Source organism: Epinephelus moara, chromosome 1, assembly GCF_006386435.1.
Source record: "Epinephelus moara isolate mb chromosome 1, YSFRI_EMoa_1.0, whole genome shotgun sequence".
In the NCBI taxonomy this organism is placed as follows: domain Eukaryota; kingdom Metazoa; phylum Chordata; class Actinopteri; order Perciformes; family Serranidae; genus Epinephelus; species Epinephelus moara.
The window spans coordinates 29,493,647-29,509,906 of record NC_065506.1 but is presented as its reverse complement, the minus strand read 5'-3'; the positions used below and the strand labels follow the sequence as shown (position 1 = coordinate 29,509,906).

Here is a 16,260-nt window from a genome sequence, read left to right as displayed (position 1 = left end):
GACATACTTATGTAACACACACAAAATGTCACTGACTCATAAAATTCTGGAAATGAACCACTGTTGATATGTAGCTTTAGATAAGAGTGACAGTCTAAAAACTACATGCACGCTTAGTGCTCCCATATCCTGTTCAGTTTCAGCAGGCAGGGTTGTTGTTTGGCTACCAGCAAGGTAGACTCTATTGCTTATTTGCACGACTAAGTCCCGGAGTCCTAAAAGTCTACATGTGAAAAGATTATGAATGACAGCAGCATGAGTAAACAGCCGGCAGAGACTGACTGAGGTTCAGGAGACTGAGTGAACAGTCGTGTATTATTCCTGGCTGGGTCATCCGAGAGAGCTGGAGCAAAGACGGTATTTAGCTGCTCCTCTGACCTGCCACACTGGATTAAACTGATGCTAGGCAGGCATCTTTTCCTTTCACTCATTCTCTAATTCAGTTACATCACAAAGGTTTCTCTTTATGCATGATTTGTCTTTTAGCATAGGCTTTTTTCAATTATATTTACTCCACATTAAGCACAGAAAATGCTAGAAAAATCCTAACATGAAACTACAAGAATATGTTACTACTATTAGGTCAAACAGACAATTTGTGTCTTAAAGCAGCTTTTTAAAACTCCCTGCGTGCTATATCCTCAGCTTTAAATTACATCTTTACTGTGCATCCCTCCAGCTGATGAAGCAACACTGCTGTCCTGTCTGTCTGTGTGTCTGTCTGTGCCTGTAGGGAGTGATGGTACAGCTGTCTGTGGCAGAGTGCTGAGCACAGTCCAATGTGGCAGGCGAAGTAAAAAACATAAACACCACCACACGTGGCAGGGTGCTTATTTACCACTGCTTCTATTATCAGCTTTTTAAAATAACACACCGTGTCACCTGCCCACCCTATCATTGTGATAATTTCACTCCTGCACCCCTTCATCATCACCTAATCCCCAAACCATCTCACCCATCATCTTCAACATCATCATGATCATTACTGTCATCACCTCCCCTTAACCTAACTACACAGTTCACACAGCAGGTTCACACTGCAATGTTGCCAACTGCATATGATGAGGACACAGACGAAGAGCCAGCTGATGGGAGCGTCTGTTGTTTTTAGAAACGGCCAGGCACATAATACTGTAGGTTTGTTGGGAAGAAGACACGACTCTGCTCAAAACATATGTAAAAGTTAACAAGGAACTTTTTAAATGACCGATTGAGAGATGATTCAATCAAAAGTAAATCAAATGGATGTTTTAAATAATCGATTAATTGGAGTCATTTTTTATCTTCAGGTTTTGAACTGCAGACAGAACAAAACAAGCAATATGTCATCTTTATCCCTGGGAACTTGCAGGGCTGCAACTAGTCAATAAATTGTCAGAAAATGGTGAAAAATGTCAATCAGTATTTCCCAAAGCCCGAGATGACCCCCCCAAATGTCTTGTCTTGTCCACAACCCAAAGATATTCAGTTAACTGTCATGAAGGAGTAAAGAAACAAGAAAATATTCACATTTAAGAAGCTGGAATGAGAGAAAACTCTTAAAAAATACTCAAACCAATTAATCAATTATCAAATTAGTTGGTGGTTAATCTAATACTTGACAAGTAGTGGCATGCTGGCTAAAGCTCTACTGCACTGCCAATCACACATGCCTACATACAAGCACAGATCCCTGGTTGACTACTTTGTAATGTGATTGCCAAACTTCACACAAAATAAAATAGCTGCCGTGATAACTTTCCAGAGTTCCTGTCAGTGAGTATTACAAGCTGTGCAGTGTTTGGACATCTGATAGGCCTTTCGATGCATCAATATGTTACTTAACTGGACATCCTGGATCATATTTCATTGTCTTACTGGTACCTAAATAGCACACAACCACCAAGGTAGCGCCCTGCACTGTTTTAACACAAGGCTGAACACCTTCATATAGGCCTCTGGTCCTGTAGGCAGTAGTGTATGCTGTAGTTACTGTAGGTCTCCTATCCTGTGTTTGTGTTTCAATCTTTTCCATTCATTCTGTTCAGTTCAGTTGGCCTGAACCTCGAGAATACACAGTTAACCCTTTGACCCTAATTTCCATGGCAGCTCTGTGTGGATGTTATTTATGTCCATAATTGGCGCAAAGGGTTCGGGTGTTCCCCCTCTCTTTCTCTCCTTCCCCTCCCTTGTCTGCCCCTACAACTCCCACAGTAACGCCACTATTGTGTGAAGGGACCTGACCCATTTAACCACAGCTCCCCCCCAACATTCCCAAACACATCCATTCCTCTAAAGTGTTTTGTGATATATTCATCCATCCGTTCATCCATTCATTCATCCAACAGTCCAAGCAGACCTAGGGGGGCTACACCATGAGAAACAACAGCATGCTGGGGTCATGTGACCAGGCGGTCAGGCGGGCAGGTGGCCTTGTCCTTGAACTGTGGGTTGCACTGATAGGCAGGGAGAGGGAGGAGGAGAGCAAGAGCAAGGCTGTGGGCTGCTTATACAGCATACATACACAATACCAATGGGCAGGGCCCATAAAACTGTAGAGGATGACATGTTGAATGACACGTTCCTTTTTATTCTCGGCTCCCTTGTCTCTTCCCATTTCTCACACATGCACATTGCTTGCTAACCATTAAACTAAATCCCTATTCCAAAGCAAGCTAGGGCAATGAAGAGGAGGTAAACCTTTTGTGTTAAATATATTTTGCTCCACCAAATCTAAACCCTCTGAAAACACTGGAGTCCTAGACATCCACACCCCCACAGTCTGCCAATAGCCTTGCAAGGGAGGGCTTACGGTACGTGAGTATGAGCCATTAAGGCGTAGACACTCTTGTACCAGTAAGAGGTCATAGATCAGGTGTATGAGTCATAGCTCTGCTGCGTCTCCTCACATCGTCTGTGTCTTGGCCAAAAAGCTGCACATGAACACACAGAAAAGAATACAGCTGATGGCCAACTAGCACGTATATTCTGAGCCTGCGTGAGAGGAAATAACGCTCCTTAGCAGCAGGCGACGGTAGTCTGTATTCATCATTCAAAAAGGGATACTGAAAGACTGTCATGACACTAGTTGGCCAGTTACAACACAATCCAATGTTGACAGCAGAGAGCATATTCACAGTGTCATGATGTTCAGTTTGCGAGTGGAAAGAGCCCTGCCCTTGACAGATGTCAGAATCAGAATGATCTTTAGTGTCATTACACACAGGTTAAATGGAGTTTTGCATGGCTTCTCTTGATGCAGTTCAAATAAAACAAATACAGAACAATCAAGTTGGCAGGTGAGTTAGGACTGAGGTAGGATATTGATTCTCACAGGATATTTTTATCTAAAAAAGCAGATTCTCTACTGTTGAACACACATCTGCAGGGGATCTGTGACAAAAGAAGAGCTTCTTAAAAGAATAATACAGGCTGCAGTGTTTATGACAGATGCACAGTAAACTGGTGACAGCCAAGACGGTTAAGGAGGGAACCAGGCTGCTTAGAATATTTACTCCACTGGGACTACGGCTCAGTGTCTCAGAAGAGATTATTACAGTAATTAATCACTGCAATGTGAAGTGATGATTAACAGGCTGGCTGATTGAGTGTGAGGTATAAGCAGGGTACAGAGCAGACAGTAACAGAGCACAAGTCACGTGTTAGCTTAGCGTTACTGAGACGTGAGAGGAAAACAAACAATTTACTTTAACCGGGTGAATTCTAACTGCTAATTCATATGCGATGTGGTCTCATCTTTCATGAAACAAAATCCACAATGAGGAATTTTCGGTGTTGAAAAGCTGTAGCTCAGTGTCAAATGGTAATTTGGTTATCTCATGTATTTTGTAACGGAAACATTTTAGATTGTGTGAAAGCAAAGATCACAGGCAAAGAAAACGTTGGGCCGAAATAGACATAAACACAAGTGTGTCTTGTTTTCTTTTTGGAGTAAAGAAATAATACAAAATACTGACGGGAACAAAGGATGCGGTTTATCTCTGAAGTCACAGAGTTGTGTGAAACAATGGTGCGCTTGATGTTGCACAAAGTGACGGCAGCCTAGTGTATTTATACATCCATATTAGTCAGGCTTGAGCTCTGGCCAGCAAGGCCTAGGGCTGGGAAACAAAGAGCAGCCACCAATCACACACATGTGTACTTGTTCGTGCACACAAACATAGACACAGACACATGCATGCACACAGACACAAACACACACACACACACACACACACACACCCCAGCCATGATCTAACACTACAGGGCTTCTTTGTTCAAGCTACAGCCAGCCTGGCTTGGCCCTGCCTGGCCCACCATAACAGAGTCCAGTACAGAAGATAACAGCTCACTCAGGCTCTTCAAAGGCAGAGACTAATCCAGTTCTTTGGGGCGTACTGATGAAGGGACTGAAAAAATGAGTGATGAAACGGACAATAATAACCTGCTGCAGAAAGCTATGATAAATAGGGTCAAGTCGAGCATGAGAGTCTTCACACATGCCTCTCAGTCTCTACAGTCATCAAAACATGCTCACATTTAAACATTCAAAAGCACACACTGCCAACATCTTAAGAATGTGCTCACTGTACGCCCATCCAGTCTGCAACCATATAAAAAGTCAGCTGATGAGCATCACTTCAGTTCTGGTAAAAAGAAGCATTCAGCCAGAAACTGCCACAAACATGTGGACCTGACTCACACAACCAAGTTGGTGGCAATGAGTACACAATAAAAGCACAGAGAGGTGTGCAGTCATACACATCCCTATCTTGTTTTTATTATCCTATAGAATTTATTTCATCATTTTAAAAAGGAAACTGACAAAGCAGCAGATGACAATGAGTTCATCTTAAGAGTAATGTCATAAGATGAGAGGAGGCTTGGAGGAGGCACAATACAAGCTCTTTATCAGTGCTTTGCCAACGAAATGGTTTTCCAGGAGCCCATTACTCACCACCTCCCTTCATCTAACTCCCCTTCATCTGAACCACAGGAATGCCTTGCACAGTGGGCGTATCAAACACAAAGTCTAAGATGCTGTTTTTGACAAAAACAAAGGATGAAAATGTGGGAGAAGTAAAGAAAAAAGATGAAAGAATGGGTGAGGGCTGACATGTGTGCCATTAAGAGAGAACAATGTATTATTCACACCCGGTTATTCTTAGGTAAAGATAGAAATACTGAGCAATGGGGCTAACAGGAGCGAGTGTCTTGATGATGGCATGAGTGAGGTAAAATCCTGACAAAGCTTTAGGTCAGTGTGCCTGCTCTTCTCCGATAGCCCGAGGCAGGATGTAAGCAAGAGCGGCCACATCACCCACAGGAAAACACTCACTTCCTGTTTGCAGGAAATAGCTTTAGCTTCCAGAGAAATCCCTGTGCACACTATTGAAAATTCCTCCCAGTATTCTCACCTCATCCTACAACTTTCAACCTTAAGATAGTCATGAGTGCAAGTGGTTGATCCGCCTCACTGTGTTCTTATTCTAATACACCGAGGTCACAGGTCACTTCAACCACAAACATCCATAAAAGGTAGAAATTCAGCTCTTTATCGCACAAATAAAAACAGTTAACATGTCATTATGGTGTACTGTAAAACACCATAAAGGTCAAAACACTACAACAAAACCTGGATGCACGTAATAGAGAAGAAGACAAGAGAAAAGTTGAGACTAACGTTTATGAATGAACATTTAGACTGGCATCTTGTAGAGCCACCACCCTATACCAAAGCTCTCCTCATCACTGGGGCAATTATATCCATGGTAACCATATCTCTCTTCTCACCGGACCCAAAGGAAACAGTGGGGCAGCAGTACACTCAAACAACACATAATTAGAGACACACGCACATGCTCTTTCTGGAGGGCAGGCACTCATCAGCAAACACATGCAAATGCATTAAAGCCTCTAATGTAAGCTTTACATTCTGTATTTCAGATTAGTGTGCTGTGCTGTCCTGTGAAGCGCACAATATAAACCCAGCAAAGTATCAGTCGTCACCTGCGGCATTAAGCAGATGCATTCAGTAGTCGCCATTCAATCGTTCATTTCTGAGAGGTTGGATTTTGGTTGATTAATCAGCTATCGGCCGTTTCCTCCTCCAAACTATTGTTATTGTCTCAGCCTTTAAAAATCCACCATCAGTCGACCTCTAGTTGGGACTGTGATGGGACGAGAGAGGGCTGCAAGTGTGTGCACACACATGGGTGTGCAGATGAGGGCAAGTAGCCAATAGGCAGATGACGATGATGATGATGCAGAGCCTCAGTCAGCAATGATGTACTGTTGTGCTGACATGCTCAAATATGCTTGAGTTAATTAGTCTCAAACAGCAGCTCTATTCTGCCACACAGCTCCCTGAAAACCCCTCCACCAGGACTCTCCTCAACATAATATACAGGATGCACTCACACACTCACACACACACACACACACACACACACACACACACACACACACACACACTCTTCTGACTGAAAACTATCTGACACAGAGTCACTGCTAGTATAGTGAGGGTAGGAATAAAATACAAAACCTATAATCCAGGCTTTTGGATTAAAACGTTAATCTGAGCCATGCTTCCCTCTGAAGTCGACTGCTGCTGTCTCATGAAATCAGACAGAGTGAAATGGATAGAAGGACAGGCAGACGGATGGATGGAGAACTGAGAGCAGTTGAATGCTTGGGACTGACACCTTCTAGTCGTATGGTTGATTTATTGGTCAATATGCTCTTGTCTAACTAAACTCTCATTGGTCGGACTCTTACAATCCCTGGTGTTATTTTCATAAGGCCGTCTGTCCAGCAATGCCTATTTTTTTTCCCAGATGCTGTTTTGAAAAGCCCAGCTCGGAGCAGTCGAGTGCTGTGGAGGCAAAGCATTTTTTTCATCTGAGATTTTTTTCATCAAAGATGCTTTGATTGCTTGTGGTTGCTATGATACAGAATATCCACATAAGTAAAAATGTTGGCCGAAGGTTGAGCACTTGCTCTGGCCTTTGCTTTGGATGAAGGGACAGCTGAAGCACATAGGGAGAAAGGATGGACCTGCTGGGCTGTGTGGCCAACAGTCTTGATTTCTTCCCATTGTTGCTGTTGTTTAGCACTTGTCCTGCCCTACCTCCACAGTGATTGGACAGCGGGGTAAAGTGACACTAGCCCCTTTTACACTGCCAGATTTTCCGCGAATGTTGGGCCGTTTTGCCGGCAAGCTGCTTGCCGGCAAGCTGCGAGCGTTTAGACACACAGAGCTGGATTGGCGAGTTGATCCGAGGTGCCCAACAGTGCTACATCACTGTTTACGTCACACGCTGAGCTACACGTTTTGTTACTTGCTCACGCCCCCCATTGCTCCGAAAAAGGCACATTCTGTATCAACAAAAGTAGGCAGGCGGCATTTTGCTGCACTCCCCGATTTTGTTTTCATACTGCCAATGCTGAAAAAAGACCGATTGGGCTTTCCTGCAAATTTGCACAATTCCTATCTAAAAAGGGCTACTGTGACCAATTTAGTTAATCTAGAGATAACGTGCAGACTTTCTTTCCCCATGCCCAATTGATTGGTTGAAGAGAGGGTAGAATTTTAATCAACCAAGACTTTCTTATGTTGGTTACAACTCTAGTGATGTCAGGGAGCATGTTTCTCACAGCATGGTTACACATGCCTCTGTCTTACTGTTGCAGCTGCCTGCCAATTAAGCTTATGATAAATCTGTCTATGTTTCATTGAATCTTTAATAACATGCAATTGTGGTCAAATCACCACCCATCACCTTTTTGCAGAGTCAAACTGGTGCAAAAATTCCAAACCCAGTTTAAAACAAAGCCTGCCAATTATCTCTGAGGTATATGATTATGCAAAATCAGCTGATGGCTGTTCCACATGATGCAAATACTTCATCCCATTTCCCAAGATTAGCACAGATGCCTTTAAGATTTTGTTAGAAAATTATCGCCTTTGCATAAAATGGGCTCCATCAATCAATTAATCCAAACTTTGAAGAATTACTGATCCAAATCACTTCATCAGTTTAGCTATTACAGTAAAAAATGGGAAAGAAAAGGGCATCTTTGGTTCATAGAAGTTGTTCATAAGGAGATTAATTAATTAAAAGTACTTGTGTTATGCTTAATATTCATAAAACTCCAGGAAAAAGTTATTTTGTTCCCCAGACACGTGGAACTATATACAGCTCGGCTCTGCTGAGTTATGTTTTGAACAGGGTTGACTCAGGAGCCTGCTGATTTAATGTATGATAGCTGCCTTTTAGGGTGCACACACTCTACATTTTACTTGATTACACTACTGTTAATTGTATAGTTTTAATATAATGTTTAATGTCTATTTCAACTTGTATGACGATCACATAAATCACATGTATCTCATAAAGGTAATGTATTTTCGTTTGAATAATGTGAGTGCCTCATTGGAGCCTCTGGGTCAGGTGCAGGCTCTGATTATTTTCAGTGTAGCTCCACAGAGCTGATGTGCAGCGGGCTGTTCTCTGCTATCCACTGACCCAGACACACACAGTTAGGCTAGGCTGGCATCTCATGTGCAGCTTACCCAGCAGCAAAGTCGTCCCAAGCTCAACCACACTAATTGTTCTCTGCCTAGAGAGACAGGCAGTGTCGAGGTCACATAGTGGTAACTTCTGGTGGGAGTCTGACTTTCCATTTTTCCACAATCCGTTCCCTTGGTTTAGTTCACGCTGTGGATTTATCATGAACTTCAAAGTTTCAAATAGCCTCTCTGGCAGCGCTGCTCACTCTTGGGATCTGAGGGCCCACCCTCACTAGAGTTATGAGTGTATTTAAGGGCTGGAAGATATTTTGCTAAAGGGAACAGTTTCCTTTTTTCTCCTTTTGGGTGTGCAGGTGGTAAAGGTCCGAGTCTGGAGCTGACACCCAAAAACATAAATCTAATGCACGCATATGGCTGTACTTACTGTGATCTCTCACGTTGTAAAACTATAGTTATCTGCCTACTTACAATGATAATCAAATTCAATAATGTAAAAGGGGTCACATTTGGTTGATGTCTGGGTCGATTAGAAAGTTGTGGGAGGAAATTGCTTCATGAGTGCAGCCTGACTGATACAACTAACGGCCACTGTTATCAGCATTTACAGGCTTATCACACTCTTACTTTTTTGTGGGCTGATATGAAGGTGTGCACATGAGGGGGTTAAATCACTGAATGCTTAAACACTTTTGTTTTTCATTGTTGTTCCTGGTGGAATGTATCGAGACATGTGCCAATGTTAATTTATTTAATGAAAACTATGACAAATATTGTCCGGACTCAACTCCGCAGAGAAGGTTTATGGCTTGATTGCTGTTTGACAGGCAGGTGGAGGCTCAGTCACCTGTGAGTGTGGCTGTGTTGTATGTAAACAGTCTGAACTCAGCTGAGTTTTCTCTGACAGAGCTAAAAGTCCAGTTTTAATCACAGACTCTGTGAGAGGACAGGAGTTTAAACCTTCAGACTAACATGTTGCAGATTTAGAAAGAAGTCAGTGCAGCGTACTGATTCACTCAGCCCCTGCCCTGCTCTCTCACTCTCTCCCTCTCTGTTTATCATGAGAGCTCTGCTCAGTTCCAGGTACAACTGGGGACTCCACCTGCACACACACAGTGACAGGGCTACCTGTATGCATCACACAGCTAATGTAACCTAATGGTAATTAACGGATTTAACAACAGAATAAGTGTTGGATGTTAGCCGCTGCTGCTGTGTTAGCTTGTGCCAACTGGGCAGAGCAGCTCTGAAGACAGTCCTCCAGGCGTTGCGTCTAACCTGTCTAACAGCAACACTGAATCTTTTAAATATAAATCTCAAACCTCAAATTTGTTGGAGCTAGTATGCTGTTTCCACACTTCTGTTTCACAGCTTTGTCAGGCTGTTGAGCACTATCAAAGCTCCAGGGTTTCCCACACATTAACTTATATGTGGTGGCCCGCCACGATTATAACATCTGCCACCACGTTTTGATTTTTGATTTTCTAGTTTTGGAGTTGGACCATTCATAAGAAGCACTGTTGGAATATATACTGTTCAGTTATCTATTCTCCCACATTCTCAGAGCACAGAGTGCACGGAGCAGCAGAACATCAGGTGTAGTGAAAGGGAAACTTCAGGGTCTATAAGGTCTAAAAGTTTCCTTTCACTCACAAACAGCTGCACCTCTCATCCATCGATCTGATCTGATCACATCTGTTGACCCCTGCAGATCGACTTATCAATAATCCACCCAGCAACTCATACTCCAAAACCTGCTGCTGAGGAGCAGAAGAACCCATGAAGAGTTCAGCCTGTGCTGCATTCACAGACCCACAAAAAACTCCAAATTTAGAGATGGGACACAGACTGATACACAGGGACACACAGGCATGAAAAAAATAATTAAGTAATGTTAGCAACTCTGTTGGAGAAATGCAAGGTTGTAAATGTGTAGAAATTACCTGTAGTTGTAAAAAAAAAAATGCCTAAATTAAATTCTAACACTTCATCCATGTTACCTTGATTCCAATAACCAATACCTGCATTAGCCTAAATGAATTCGTTTAAAGAGAGAAAACAGTTTCATTAAAAGTAAAGACTGAAAGTCTGGACTAAAACATTTGAGCTGTCGTCAACTAAAACTAAACTAAAGCTATTAAGGATAATAAGGATATTGTGTTTTTATCTTGCTGTGCAGCACTTTGGAAACCTTGTGTTTGTTAAAATTGTGCTATATAAATAAAGTGGATTGGATTGGACTGAAAAATGACTAAACTGTGACTAACACAAAAAAGCATTTTCAACTAAAGACTAAGATTTAAACTAAAATAAGTTTAAGACATTCATACAAAACATAACACAACACTTTGTTTTTGAGTCTGTGGAAACAAACTGTAAGCCAAGGCATTGAGAAAGATAACCAGATCCAGCACTGGAACCTTTGGATTCAGCCAATCACCACACACACAACTATCAGTATTCCCACCCTACCCCTCCCATCTCTCACATACACTCTACAGGAATGTGCAGATAAGGAGGCAAGGCCCAACTCTCTCACTCTGCCTGTTTCTCATTCCAAACGGTTTCCCTCACCTTTTCCTCGCCTCACTCTCTGGATCTTTTTGCCTCAACCTCTCTCTCTGGTTCATGTCGACTCCCTTTCCCCTTTTCTGTCTCACTGACATTGAACACCAGAGAACAACACAACTGAATTACATGTGACTGAGTCAATTTATTATCAGAAAACTGAAATAATCAAGTATCAGTAACTGTATCAGTGACAAGTATCAGTGACTGTAAAGGCGAGGTAAAAAGATTCATGGTCTGACAATGATAAGTATAGTGATTACTATCATGTGGCTGATAAAGTTTAATAGAAATTTCACCACAGTGTTCAACTGTTGATTAACAGAAGCCATATGATGTGATACATTTTGTCATAAGAGACGGGTTTTATTAGGTACCTTAGGGGTTGCAGTCAGGGCTGGACAACGAACAAAATTTATCTAATTACAATCACTATAAATCCCTTACTGACCTAAAGTTACTCTAATCGAATCCCATAAAATTAAACTGATTAGCTACAACAACTATTGACACCTTACCAAAAGTTGAACCAAGCAATTAACCCACAGTCTTGTGCATCACTTAACATTCATATTTAGGTCATATTGTCCAAATAAAGCCGTAGCCACCATGGTTGGCTCCAAATGACAATAAGAGCACAGTTACTTACAGCTATTATCCACATGGAGCTGCCAGTGCAAACATTTCTTTGCAACATACAACACAAAGTAGTATAAAAAGCTGTTAAAGAACAAAAGACAAGCGGCACAGGTTTCAAAGGGTAAAAGGAGTGCCCGTATTGTGAGCATTGTGAAAGTGAAATATTGGTATTGTTAGGGTTTGTAAAGGATGCTTTCCACTTCACAATATGGCTGGGTTTGACAGTGGTGACACTTAGGCTACATCCACACCAATACTTTTTAGTTTTAAACACAGAACTATTGCTAGGTTTACGCTTAGCATCCAAACCACTATGGTATTTTGCAACCCTTAAAATGGAGACCTTAAAAAACACTGCGGACCCTGTTTAAATTGAAAACTTCAAGGTTGCATTTTAGCCTAGATGCGCAGAAACAGAAACTTGGAAATGATGTAGACACCCAAGTTCACCTTCCGATTGGGTCTTATCACCTACGAGTTGTCAAACAAAAATATTAAAGCTAGGTCTACATGCCTTCTGTGATTTAATCCTTCATGTGTGGGGTACGCCATTTTCATTGCCATGGCTTCCTCTGTTGATGGTCAATGCTCCTGGCACTGCTATTATATGTCACCATATTTGCTTTGCAACGACTCCAGATCTGTTTTCTGCCACCTTGACCGCCTTTTACTCACGCTTTACTTTCAGCTACAGTTCCACCATGTTGTCTGTCCAAGCGAAAAAGTCTCTGGTTCAACTTTTTGACATCTCCCTAGTATTTTCTGTAACTGAGCAACCAAACACAGAGTAGGCAATCTGCTTCCTGTTAACATCTGCATGCCCGGTGTACATGAATGGTCATGAAATATGCGTTTTCAGGTGTGTTAGTATAGACGGTGATTATTTCTGTAACAATGCTAAAACACTTGTATGTGCGGAGATTGCTTTTGTTTTAAAATTTGGTTTTGAAATGAAAACATATTAGTGTGAATGTGGCCCCTCTGTACAACATGAGTAAGCCAGCACACAAACACACACACACACACACATGCAGGTTAAACAGAGGGCTGATTCAGCAAGGAGTCTCTCAGTCTGCTCGTGTTTGCCTGCGTCCACAGTACACACAGGATGACCAAAATAAACTACGGTACTACTAGCAAGGACAAACAGTCGAGCGTCTCATCTGCCACACTGTAACTACAAAGCCTTCACGTGACCGTGGTGACAGGAGCAGCATTTGACTGTTCAAACACAAACTTGGAGCAGCAGGCGGTTGGAATATTACACACAGAAATAAAAACATTATGACTTTCAAATTTCAAGTTGCTCAACATCTTTTAAACTACGCAACTCTGAACCACAACTCATATTCCTCACAATCACATGGTGCAATAAAACAAGGGGCCAAGCCCACTCAATGACATTCCCAAGCCTTCTGAGGACTGTGCTACAATAGGCATGTTGTGGGACAGAATCTATAGTGAATTAATGAGTTACTGTTGGAGCGGCCATTTTCCCAGCACTTAACTGGCGACATAATTACCAATCCCCCAAGAGATGGGAGACAGGGAGGGGGTGCATGCATTCTTTAACAAGATGCACAAGCACAGAGAGATAATACATGAATGACTTCTAATGACATCTAAAAAAAAGAGCTCAGCACCCCTACTAGAGAGGATGCTCACAGCCCCTAATGCACCTAATGAACTAATTACAATGTGCAAAGGACAAATCTGTAATGAAGCCTGATCATCTCAGTGTACATACTGTAAGTGAGTGAACATCATTATGCTGTTTTCAGAGGGTTGGCAACTAAAGGTTAGCGAGGAGGAGGAGAACACATCCTTTACAGTATCTGTGGATACCAAGTCAGAGATTTGTTGTGACTACAGCTGCGCAGCGCTCAGTTTTTATCACCCACGTTAAGAAATTTAAACAGGACTGACAGCTGAACAGGTCTGTATTAAGAAAATACAACCTGCATCAAAGCTTTCCTTTGTTGATATGTGTGAAGAGAAAAGTTTTTCAGTCACAACAGAAACGCTTCAGAGGTGTGAAGCATCTGCAAATTGGCGGTGAAATAGATGCATAACAATGTGTCTGTCCTTACATCACACACTAGCCCTCCCTGTCATACTATTACCTGAAACTGCTGGCTGTTGCCAGTTTATTTGTGTTTTTACCTCCCTGATCCTGCTTCAGACAGGAGAGGAGGAGTGAAAGGAGTGACAGTGTAGATCTATCTGAGTGATTTGTTTTTAATCAGTGACAGAACCACTCACGTTTTATTCCCTGTGCCAGTGGCTCCGAAAACTTCTTAAAGTTTTTTTAAATGGGACCCTGAGCCAACCAATCGTCACAATAACATACATGCAGTGTAGCTACACAGATGGAACTTAAAATGTGCTTTAATTTATGTGTACAAGGACAAACAAAACAGGGGGGGAGCGAGAGAGAGCGTAACCTGCAGAACTGACTCAGCTGACCCACGGTTTTTGGTCTTGTTTTCATGTAAACCAGGAATGAGAGAGCCAGATCACACATACATGAGGTTGGAAACAGACGATACCACTAGGCCTGTCACGATAACTGCGCCCAAGTCTTAATATGATTGGGAAAACAGGCATCACGTTGGCTAAAATGTTGGTGACATTCTTAGGTAAACAAACACACATGTAGTCTAAACACAGCAGGCAATATTGAGGTCAAAGTCATGTCCATATATCTATATGCAAGTACCATAGGTACCACGGGTACAAGTGCCATAAGTTGTTAATGAATTTATCGTGACAGGCCTAAATACCAGTGTTCATTCTGATTTTAAGTTTGGTTGTTTGGCTCAGATTCAGCTGTGTGAGACTGTGTTGAGGGCTGAGATGTTTCACCATTTCTTTGAGCTCTGTTTAGTGTGACAAATCTCTTCATAGGTACCATTTTTCTGACCACTGAGCTCTTAAGAAGTCCTAAGCTGGGAAGTGTGTTACTATGACAACAGGCAACCGTGAGTTATCATGTTATTAGCTGTGGCACACCTGCATTTTTAACAGTTCGTAATACTTTTTCAATACGTTTGATAATTATTGCTTTTTCTTATGTTTTGGTATGTTTGAATATTGTTACATAAAACATAGTTACTGTAAATGTCAACAGCTTTTTTAACGTGATGTTGAAACACAATTAAAAACCCACAGTAAATGAAGAATAATGAATGAATGAAGAAATTGTTAGCACCCCTGACGTGTCCTCAGTGCACCCCAGGATGCTTGGGCACCCACTGCTACATACTTACTTCACTTACTGAGACAGTCACTGGTGTTATTTAAATATGGCTGTTTGGCCACCAAAGCATTTCTTTTCCTTGCTGAAAACTTGCAACTTCTGTGACGGTTTGTCTATGTGGTATTTGTCCTGCCCCTTCTCAACTATGATTGAACAGCTGTTGACACTGGCGCGCGCAGTGCTTTACCCAAAGTTAAACATTTTTCAACTCTCATTTTTAATTGGAAGAATGGATAAATAATCACAGAAGACATTGCATGTAGTGTTATGGAGATATTTAACTTTAGCAACGTTACGTTGTAAATTACGTCATCAACCTCAGAGTTAAATTCTATAGTATTCAGTGTGTCAGATTTTTCTAATCAGTCCTGTTAAACGCTTAGTGGAAAGATGGACTCATGCACACAGCTCAGCTGGTCGCTCCCAGAGATACAGTTTGTTTTTAAGATAACATTACAGTGAACATCACATTTATTTTTCACTTCACTCAGTCCACTTGCCCGATCAAAGAGTTCATTTTGAGCTCTGTGATAGGAAAAATGCTTCAGTTTACATGTGACACTACCAGGTAGAGAGCACTTTAGCTGGTTTAGTTAACTTGGAGAGAATGCACAGAACCCCCCCCCCCCATTAACCAATTGAGTGGTTCAGGAGTAGGTATAATTTCAGTCTTTTATTTGGTTGATTACAGCCCTACTGAGGTGATTATGTTTCATGATACAGGGGGGGTGTTGAGGGCACATTCAATCCGATACATTGGAGACGGAGACGGAGACCAAAATGTGGAGAAAAACATATAAAGAGGAAGCCGTTAAACTAAAAAAGACAGGAGATAAGGATGACCTCAGGGTTGTTTATAGAAAACACAATCACAAGATGTGCTGTTTTGTCTAAGATGGGGGGAAACAGCTTTCAAAATAATATGCATGTGGACAAGATTTATATTTAGCAAGAAAAACACTTCTATTGTCAGACAGGATGATAGCGTATGAATTAAACTGTAAAAAGGGGTCTCTAAGAGAAGCAAATTCCCTTGACAGAAGCCTAAGATCTGGGAAATTTAGACACAGTTACTGCTAGTGATGATTATGCCTTAAATCATCTAAGGCAGCGGACAATGTCTCCCACAGGCTGATGACTGTTTCCCAGACAGAAAAGACAGTGCTGTACTCCCAACACTGCCAAAGATAAGCAAATGAACACACAGCAGTGTGTGTGTGTGTGTGTGTGTGTGTGTGTGTGTGTGTGTGTGTGTGTGTGTGTGTGTGTGAGTGTGTGCGTGTGT

The 16,260-nt window shown here is 41.9% G+C and overlaps 1 protein-coding gene across 13 annotated transcripts in view; it reads right to left on the bottom strand.

Annotated features, from left to right (window-relative positions):
* tjp1a (tight junction protein 1a) overlaps positions 1–16,260 on the bottom strand; it is a 128,276-nt gene that overhangs the window by 36,369 nt on the left and 75,647 nt on the right. The gene's annotated exons all lie outside the window — the stretch shown is intronic.